The sequence below is a fragment of the Quercus lobata genome, chromosome 12, assembly GCF_001633185.2.
Source record: "Quercus lobata isolate SW786 chromosome 12, ValleyOak3.0 Primary Assembly, whole genome shotgun sequence".
Classification (NCBI taxonomy): Eukaryota; Viridiplantae; Streptophyta; class Magnoliopsida; order Fagales; family Fagaceae; genus Quercus; species Quercus lobata.
The window spans coordinates 30751304-30761952 of record NC_044915.1 but is presented as its reverse complement, the minus strand read 5'-3'; the positions used below and the strand labels follow the sequence as shown (position 1 = coordinate 30761952).

At 29.7% G+C, this 10649-nt stretch overlaps 1 pseudogene; it reads left to right on the top strand.

Annotated features, from left to right (window-relative positions):
- Nucleotides 1-696: 696 nt before the first annotated feature.
- Nucleotides 697-5987, top strand: LOC115969832 (annotated as a pseudogene).
- The last annotated feature ends 4662 nt before the right edge of the window (nt 5988-10649 follow it).

Genomic DNA, 10649 nt, shown 5'->3' with positions numbered 1-10649 from the left:
AACACAATTTTTCAAGCACATTGACAATAGTTAAGTTGCCATTCTAAAGTTATTTGCTTCAGAACACCACTTAGAAGAAAGGCTAACCATCTAAAATCTAAGAATATCACAAAAAACCACCATAGTGTAGCAAATTGCTAATTTTGTAATATAACTTGGTGGCTTTTTATTGAATTTATAAACTGGAAATAGTGTAATAAGTTTTTCATAAATTATCATTTATCCCAAAAACTTGATTTCAAAATTGTAATTTTAAAAGGTTGATAACTTCAAGGGATAAAACAATTGGTTAGAAACCACATCTTATGAAGCAACTCTAAGTCAAAAGTAATTAAAAAAAGTGAATTTAATCACTTTTTATTTATTTATGCCTAAAATTAAAGTTTTAAGTTTGATTTATTTATAAATAAATAAATATGAACGAACTTTTCATTGGACTAAACCCGAATTATTTATAAACGATTTTGTACATTTACGGCCTTATTGGGCATTCAATGGGCTTTCCAATCAGACAAGAGGTTTGTAGAAATAAATTAAAAAAAAAAAAGATAATCCTTCAATTTATTTTTTAATTTTTTTTTTATTCAGGCACCTACACATGATGAAAATACGGGCACTTTATCTAAATCTGTAATAAGGAGGATAAGGACAAAGATAGCATCACATCCAAGAATAAAATTAAATAAATACCGACAAAAGTGTCCAATGATGAACTCCACATGGGTCCCCTCTAAACACTTCATCTCCACTCTCTCTAACTCAATATCTCTATCCGTCAAACTCATAAATTCCACACTTCTTCGTCTCTTCCTCTCTTTGTGTTTGAAAAACAAATTGAAGTTTTAATTCATATTTTACATACCATTTCTTTACCATCAACTATATGGCTGTGGTGACCATCTTGGTGGTGCCAATAGTTCTGGTTGTGATGATGGTGGTGATAGTCAGAGTGGATCTTCCTCAGCCACAGGTGTGGTCGTGCTTAGCACTTTGGTTGCTGTCTCTGGTTCCTATGTTTTTGGCACAGCTGTAAGTGAAATTTTACTTTAGCATAGAATGGTCCACACTCTCTTTAGTCCACATGGTCCTTGGTCCAGGGATATTGTCTGCAAAGATTTTGATGTGTTTATGATGAGTGCCAAAATTTTCAAATCTGTAGAGAACTCAAATTCTATGAAAAATTATTAATTTCCGAATCTTCACTATAGTTTGAAGAGTCACAATGTTTTCTATGCTACTAGGCCATGATAGAAAATATATTAGTTGAACGTCAAATTTTTGTAGGGATTTTACATACAAATGCATCTAAATGATTGAGGTATAGATTTGTCAATGGATTGCAGGGAGTGTTTTTGTAACATTGGAGAGAATAACTGAATAAGACAATAAATGGGATGGGTATCTCTATGTGGGATGCCTAGACGTTTGATATGCTGACTACTGAACTGAAAATGGTGTGTAATTGATTTTGTAGGTGGGATATTCATCACCTGCTCAGTTTGGAATCATGGATGACCTGGGTCTTACTGTGGCAGAGGTGGGTGTAAAACTATAAAGTGCATTTTTACTTTTGGCAAATGATATTATCACATTAGAACACTTTTAAGCACTTGAACTATCTTGCTCTGGAAACATCTTCTGCTATGAATATAACATTTGTATTATTATAGCCATTTTTCCATTTCAATATTAATTTCATTGAAATTTTGTGTAAATTTCAGTATTTATGCTTCTATTTTCTAGGATTATGGTGATTTGTGACAACAAATTTTCATGTGAAGATACCAATATTTGAGCTCTACTACAGGGAAAACGAAGAAAGGTTGTGTTTGGAAAATCATGTCCGCATGGCAAGATCACAGACACAATTCATCACCTAGCTTGTGTTTTTCTGATCGGAGAATTTGAATAAAGTTCAACTATGATTTAGAGAAATATTAAATACAATTAAAAGGCATACAACATTTAGGATTAATGACATTTCAAAGTTTGAATGCAGAGAATAATTTTAGTTGGTAGTAAGGACTATATGAGTTGGAGATACTAATCTGATCTTCATATAGAAGTCACTGTTTCAGCTTTCAAAATGAAGTGAAATGTTGTATCGTATTGCTTTATGCAAAATTCATTTTTGTTGCATTGCTTCGTAAACTATCTTTTGCTTGCCTTATACGTTTTTGTATATGATTTTCTCAACATCTTTTGGTTATACTGCCGTACTCACTTTTTGGTTCAATATTGACAATTGGAGCAATGATAGGTGCAATAGTGAGTGCCCAAATAGCAGATTACATAGGCAGAAGGGGTGTAAGTACTTCACCCTGGAATCATTGCTGGTGGTATTATTAAGGTTCAAACTCCACAGCTCACCAGTTTTTCAATTTGTTGGTTGTTTTGCAATGAAGACAATGGGCTTTTCAGAGATATTCTGCCTGGCAGGGTGGCTAGCCATAGCATTCTCAAAGGCTTTGAACCCCATCTCTCTGTTTTATGCAGTTCCAAACATCAATGTTAATGTCACATGCATGACAACCCCTACATTTTATCTGAAAAGATGTTTACATAAGGATAATGGAAAGCATTGAGGCAGCATCATAATTTTGTAGTTGCTCTTACATAAAACTAAAGTTTAGATGATCATACATAATCAGAAACAACCATGTCAAAAAATTATTTCAGGAATTGATTGGTAGTAAGTAGATATGTTATCCTAGCTACTTCATAATGTCACATGTTGGTGCTTGTTGAAAGGGTGCTTGGTGGCTTGACCTTGGGAGACTGGACCTTGGGAGACTGTTGGTAGGTTGTGGGATGGGACTCCTTTCCTATGTGGTAAGTTGTTAGATTGCAATTTCAATGATTTATCTTTCATGTAAACAGTAAAATTAATTGTGTTCCCGATATCAATCAGGTACCTATATATTTTAGCAGAAATAACACCTAAGAATCTTCTGGTAGGGTTTACAACTGTTCATCAGGTAAGGCAAAAGTCTCATGAATATGGAAACCGTGTAAGTCATTGCCCTGACATCCCTGTTCACCTACTAAATGCCACTTGTACAGTTAATGATTTGTTGTGGCATATCGTTAACATATCAAACTGGAGCTTTTGTGAACTAGCGAACTTTAGCTCTGATTGGTAAGCTTCCCTGCTCTTGTCCTGTATTCTTGTCATTTGGAGGTAGTTTCATAGTAAGACTTATTTTTTTTCTTTAATTCAGGAACTATACCATGTCTAGTACAACTTCTTGGTCTACTCTTCATTCCAGAATCTCCAAGATGGCTGGTGAGTTATTCAAAATTTTATTAGAAGATTTTTTTGGACGGTTTTGGGGAGATAACACATTGGGAAGACTCCAATTGAGGAGTTAATATAACATATTGCAACATCACTTAACCCAAAAGCTTGAGGCAATGGGTTTCGGCTCAATTATGTTATATTTAATTACTCATTTTTGTCATTATTATCCAATGTGGGACTTCACTACTTATAACTAAACAACTTACAACTAACCACACCACTCACATGTAAATATTCTAACAAAAGGTGCTCTTTGGATAATGCATTGGAAAACTAGAAAAAAAACAAAGAGTTAAAGTTTTGCTAATCATTTCTTTTTCCATTATTCTTCTTTTTAGCCAAGTACATGTGATTTGACAAAGATATCTAAATGCTATAAAGTGGAAAAAAAAATTCAAGCATTGATTGACATGCTCATATGATTTTTTTTTAGGCAAAAATTGGTCGAAAGGAAGAGTGTGAAGCTGCTCTACAGCACCTTAGGGGGCAGAATGCTAATATCACTCCAGAAGCTACTGAGATTAGAGTAACTTTTGGACTTCAGATGTCAGTGAGAAAATAACTCTTTGTTTCCTCTTTAACTAGAAAAATTACATACTTCGACACAATCTTAAATATTTTCCAACAATTTTGCTTAGAAACAAGTATTGACATGGTTTTTGAATCATTTTACAGGAGTACACAGAAACCCTTCAACTACTTTCTGAAGCTAGTATTCTTGACTTATTTCAATGGAAATATGCTTACTCACTTATTGTAAGCTTTTGTATCATAATCTTTGTAGCACATTTTTTTAAAATTTTTTAGACAAGTTTGATCTTTTTGTCTAACATAAAAGCGGGTTAGGTTGGAGTTGGCATGATGGTACTACAACAATTTGGAGGAGTCAATGGAATTGCATTTTATGCAAGTGCTATATTCATATCAGATGGTAGAAAAAGGATTGTCTTTTTTCTTTTTCTTATTTTTCTTTTCCCCTTATTTAATACTACTTATAGTTAACAAGAAATTGAAGTTGAATAGAGGAATACTTTGTCAATGACAAGGCTTTCGGGTAGTATTGGGGCCATAGCAATGGTCATTGTTCAAGTTCCTGACTCTCTTTGCGAAATTCCAACATTTGCTTCTTCTTAATGCTTTTTAAGTGATTTACTGATTTTGTAAAGATTCCAATGATAGCATTAGGGGTAATTTTGATGGTTAAATCTGAAAGGTGGCCACTTCCATTGGTAAGAAGGTTAAGAAATCTCTACTATGTAATGGAGTTGAATGAAAATAATTTTGAATCCCACTATATTCACAGGTTTCTGCAGCAGGAACTTGCTTAGGTTGCTTGCTTGTGGGGTTGTCATTCTTCTTGCAGGTATTTTCTACAGAAGAATCTATTTTTCTTGAAAACTAGTTTCATTGGTTTTGTTGAATATTTCTTAATAGAATAAAGATTCAATTATGCAAGATCTTCAAACATGGATCAAGACATCGCCAATTTTAGCACTTGTAGGTGTACTGGTATTGCAATTATCCCGAGGACAGTTTTGTTTTTCTTATAAAACATCCAAAGAAAGAACAGCCTGTGACAAATGTTATTTTGCTTTTATCTCCAACTTTCGTCATTTTATCCATGGTCTTTGAGTACTTTTGAGTGTGGAAATGCTATTAAGTTTAAAAGCTCATAAAATGAATGTTGTTTAATACCATTACCATTGGTTGCATTTAACCAATTAGTAGCAATCTGGAAATAGTTTTTGTTGCTTTGAAAGCATGAGTATTTCAGGAGGTCTTGCATAAAGTTGTGGATTTTTATGATCTGATTTTAGTCATCTATTACAGCTCTCAATCTATATTCATGGTGCAACTGGCTGGAGGGTCACAATTCCAACATTGTAGACCAGTTGATGTTAACTGTTGGTTTGAGCCTGATTCTTAGTGGTTTAAAGATTGGTTAAGTTGAATTTGTCTGTTTGGTTCTGCAATCAGGTGTACACAGGATCTTTCTCATTAGGCATGGGAGGAATTCCTTGGGTTATAATGTCAAAGGTAGATTTTCCTTATCATACTTGAAACACCATCTTTTATTATCAAAATAATTGCCATGAAGGCCTGTTGTTGGCTGAAATAGAGTTGAATTTGTCTCAGATATTTCCCATAAACATGAAGGGCTCAGCTGGAAGCCTTGTTACATTGGTTAGTTGGTTAGGTTCTTGGATTGTATCATATGCTTTTAACTTTTGAATGGATTGGAGCTCAACAAGTAATGCTAAGCTAGTCTTATCTTTGAATATTGATGTTATATTGGATGCAAACTACAATATGATCACTTTAGTTTTTAATTTATGTTTACCTTTTTTCAGGAACATTCTTCACATTCTCAAGCATATGTGGCTTGACTCTTTTGTTCGTAGCAAAGTTGGTACCAGAGACCAAGGGGCGAACACTTAAAGAAATTCAAGCATCATTGAATCCATTTTTAGCAAAAAAATGAATTTCGCATGCCTGTATGATAGCACCAATCCGTGTTCAAATAAGTAAAATAAATTCTAAAACATCAGCTCCATAAAATTGTGGTACTGAGTGCTAGACTAATTGGTAAATGGTTGTCACAATAAGCAAGGTTTTTTTCAAAAGTCAAGATATCTTTGAAGCTATCATCCAAGAATTATTTTTTAAAACTGTTATGGGATTGATAACCTTAGCTTGAAACTCTGCATTGCACTTGGAGAGAAACTAGAATATAATGGACTAACTGATATTTTATGCTTGTTAGAGGTACTAGATATTAATGGCAACGTTTGATATGATTCAGTCACACTAAAGAGAACATTCAAGTTTGGAATCATCAATTTTTTAAAATAATTGAGTAGAATTTATGCAAAGGTAAAGAAGTGAAAGTTACGCAAGATATAGCATTCATGTTTTGAATAATTAATTTTTTAAAATGATTGAGTAGAATCAAAGAGTTCATTTCCTTAAAGTATTTTTATCTTTATATATTTTCTTATTTTCTTGATTATTAGGAAAGAATATATGAAGAGATGGTAAGAATTCTTATAGACCATAATTTATTTTTCTTTTTTCAATCTTCTTTCCTTTTCTCTTTTAACTCAATCTAATGTTTGTGTTTTTCTTTTTTTGACCTCAATGTTTATGTTTTTCAAAAACAAAGAAAATGGAAAGAGGAAACACACACAAAGAGGAAAACAATCAGTTAACCTTTTGAAGCAAAAGCATTAAATGTACTAGAACCCAAGTTACAGCTACCAATCTACTTATCTAAAAGAAATCAGTTATACATTCATTAATATAAAAGATAAAAAAAATAAATTCAATTAGTTAAGCCGTATGAATAAAGCTAGGAACACAATATATTCAAAACAGGTGGTAAACTGTTAATAGTTGGTAAAAAAAAAAATGATATCTTTGATGGCTTAGATTAGAACCACTAACAGATTATCATCTATGTTTTAATATAGTTACACATATAATTAATAAAATATAATACAATATATGATGCTTCTTTTGGGTGTTTAATATATTACATAATTAAGATTGATCTATCATCATCAAATTACTATTTTATCATCAAAAGGTGTGCATCCCAACTAGCACATCTTGATGTTTTTAAAGAATATATCTAAGGAACAAAAAGATGGAGTTTCATGCCTGCGTGTATAACCTAGATAGAGATGCATAAAGAAATATAATAAATGAATGAGAAATAAATTGATTGTATGGACATGTTTACAAAAAAGAAAAAAGAAAAAAAGGAAATGTTTGTATGAAGTCTATATATGATAATAATAATAATAATAATAATAATAATAATAATAATAATAATAAAAGGATAAGAGAAAATGAGAAAGATAAGTATAAATATTTGAACAAGTAAGCATCAAATTCCTTGTCCAATTTCTTCTCATGTTCTTTCTTTTGTGTTGGTGAATGTTTTTATGTGCCAAAGGCATAAGAAGCCTATATATAAAAGAAGTTATGGATGACCTCCACATGAACATATATTTGACGAAATTGATATTGAGACTAACTTAGAAGCTTTCCTAGGTGCATTTTGAAGTCAATATTGGATTATTCTTACAGTAAGTAATGATGGTTGTTTTTGCAAATTTATTTAAGTACTTATGGGTCCTACTACATTTTTTGGTATTATTCTTGGGTCTTATTGTACTATTTCAACTAACTTTTACCTTTATTTACAGTACTATCAGCAAAATAAGTGGATCTCAAACGGAGCTTAAGTTGTATAACATTGTTTAGAGTTATATTAGGTGTTGATAAACTAGAATATAATGGACTAACTGATATTTTATGCTTATTAGAGGTACCAGATATTAATGGCAACGTTTGACATGATTAAGTCACACTAAAGATAACATTCAAGTTTGGAATCATCAATTTTTTAAAAAGATTGAGTAGAATTTTTGCAAAGATAAAGAAGTGAAAGTTACACAAGATATATCATTCAAGTTTCGAATAATTAATTTTTTAAAGTGATTGAGTAGAATCAAAGCAAAGATAAAGGAGTTCATTGCTTTAAAGTGTCTTTGTCTTTATATATTTTCTTATTTTCTTTATTAGGAAAGAATATATGAAGAGATGGTAAGAATTCTTATAGACCATAATTTCTTTTTCTTTTTTCAATCTTCTTTCCTTTTCACTTTTACGTCAAACTAATGTTTGTGTTTTTCTTTTTTTGACCTCAATGTTTATGTTTTTCAAAAACAAAGAAAATGGAAAGAGGAAACACACACACAAAAAGGAAAACAATCTGTTAAATTTTTGAAGCAAAAGTGTTAAATGTACTAGAACCCAAGTTACACATTTATTACAGCTACTAATCTACTTATCTAAAAGAAATCAATTATACATTAATCTATATATATAATAATAGGTAAAACAGAGAGAAAATCCAATTAAATTTCTAATTGAAATTCAATTAGAGTCTAATTTGCGTCACGTATCTCATCTAATCTAAATTTTAGAATTTTGTGTCAAGTGAGTTAATTTAGTGTAAAAATTGAATTTCAATTAGAATTTAATTTTTCCCTACGTGTCTCATCTAATCTAAATTTTTAAATTTTTGTGTTAAATTAATTAATTTAGTGTAGAAAAGTGAGGAGTCCAATATAATAAACCATAAAAAACATAATCATATAACTAAAAAAAATTCAAATTTATAAGTCATCTATATATATATATTAATATTAATAGGTAAAACTTAGAGAAAGTTGAATTAGAATTTGAAATTATAATCCAATTTTGCACATGTTTAAATTTATGTGGAGATCATACCATAATTATCCACTTAAGCGTGTGCCATGTGTCTGCTTAAGTTTTTAAATATTTGTATCAAGTGAGTTAATGAGTGTAAAATACTAAGAATCTAATATTAATTTACTATAAATTTTTTTTTAAAAAAATTACATATATTCAATAAAAATCACCACATGTTTCTTAAAAAATAAGTAAAATAAAAATCACCACACATTCTATCTTATTAAAAATTAAAAAAAAAATGATCATAAGTAATATTAAATTTAGGTAAGAATTTTTATATGTGACTAATAATATTAACTTTAAAAAAATAATTTGACTAATTATCTATATTTTATGATAAAAATTGCTTTTAATTTTAAATGTATCTATACGTATGCAAGAATGCATGTGTTACATGTTTTTTTTTTTTAATTTTATTTGACTAATTTTTGTATTTTTATAATAAAGATTTTGTTTAATTTTAAATGCATCCATGCGTTTGTATGGAGTTACATGCTAGTTAATATAAATGATAACAAAATAAATTCAATTAGTTAAGTCGTATGAATAAAGCTAGGGACGCAATATATTCACAACAGGTGGCAAATTGTTAATAGTTGGTAAAAAAAATGACATCTTTGATGGCTCAAATTAGAACCACTAATATATTATCATCTATGATTTAATATAGTTACACATATAATTAATAAAATATAATACAATATATGATGCTTCTTTTGGGTGTTGAATACATTACATAATTAGGATTGATCTATCATCATCAAATTACTATTTTATCGCCAAAAGGTGTGCATCCCAACTAGCACATCTTGATGTTTTCATAGAATATATCTAAGGACAAAAAGATGGAGTTTCATGCATGCGTGTATAACCTAGATAGAGATGTATAAAGAAATATAATAAATGAATGAGAAATAAATTGATTGTATGGACATGTTTACAAAAAAAAAGAAAAAAAAAGAGAGGAAATGTTAGTATGAAGTCTAGATATAATAATAATAATAATAATAATAATAATAATAAGAGAAAATGAGAAAGATAAGTATAAATATTTGAACAAGAAAGCATCAAATTCCTTACCCAATTTCTTCTCATGTTCTTTTTTTTGTGTTGGTGAATGTTAAGAGAAAATGAGAAAGATAAGTATAAACATTTGAACAAGTAAGCATCAAATTCTTTGCCCAATTTCTTCTAATGTTCTTTCTTTTGTGTTGGTGAATGTTTTTATGTGCCAAAGGCATAAGAAGCCTATATATAGAAGAAGTATGGATGACCTCCACATGAACACATATTTGATGAAATTGATATTGAGACTAACTTGGAAGCTTTCCTTGGTGCATTTTGAAGTCAATATTGGATTATTCTTATAGTAAGTAATGATGGTTGCTTTTGCAAATTTATTTATATGCATGTGTGTTTTTCTAATTACTTTATATAAATAATATGTTGATTTGATTGCTTAAATTTTGTTGTATAGATGATTTGATTGCTTAAATTTTGTTGTATAGATGTAAAATAAAGTAAAATTTTTGGCTTATTTAGTACTTGAATTAACATTATATTTTTGTGAGATATATATTATTGCTAAATGGTTTTGGTTCATGCTACATTTGACTTTGCTTTCATAAAAATTACATCAATTAGTTACTTTTTTTAAATTACTATTTTCTTGAATTCACATTCTTATTAAATATCTATTATAGGTTAATCACATGCAAGAATTTGCAACAATCAGTTGCGATCCACTGCTTAGTGTAAAGAATTTGACATGAGAACCCTAATAAAATCTCATTCCCTTTATAATGTAAAGAATAACTTGTACATAGTGCCTATTAAATATTCATTTTATCTTTTATTAATAATCTTAGTTGAAAATTCATAATTTTTTTAATACTCATTTTAAAGAACTTTTATCTATCTCAATATTTAAAACTTTTCAACATTGTCTTCCACATTTTACATTTAAAAAAAAAACAATAAATATTTACTTTAGGAACTAAATCACTAGCTCTATTTAATATTTATTAACAAATGACAAAATAGTGAAAATACACCCCCT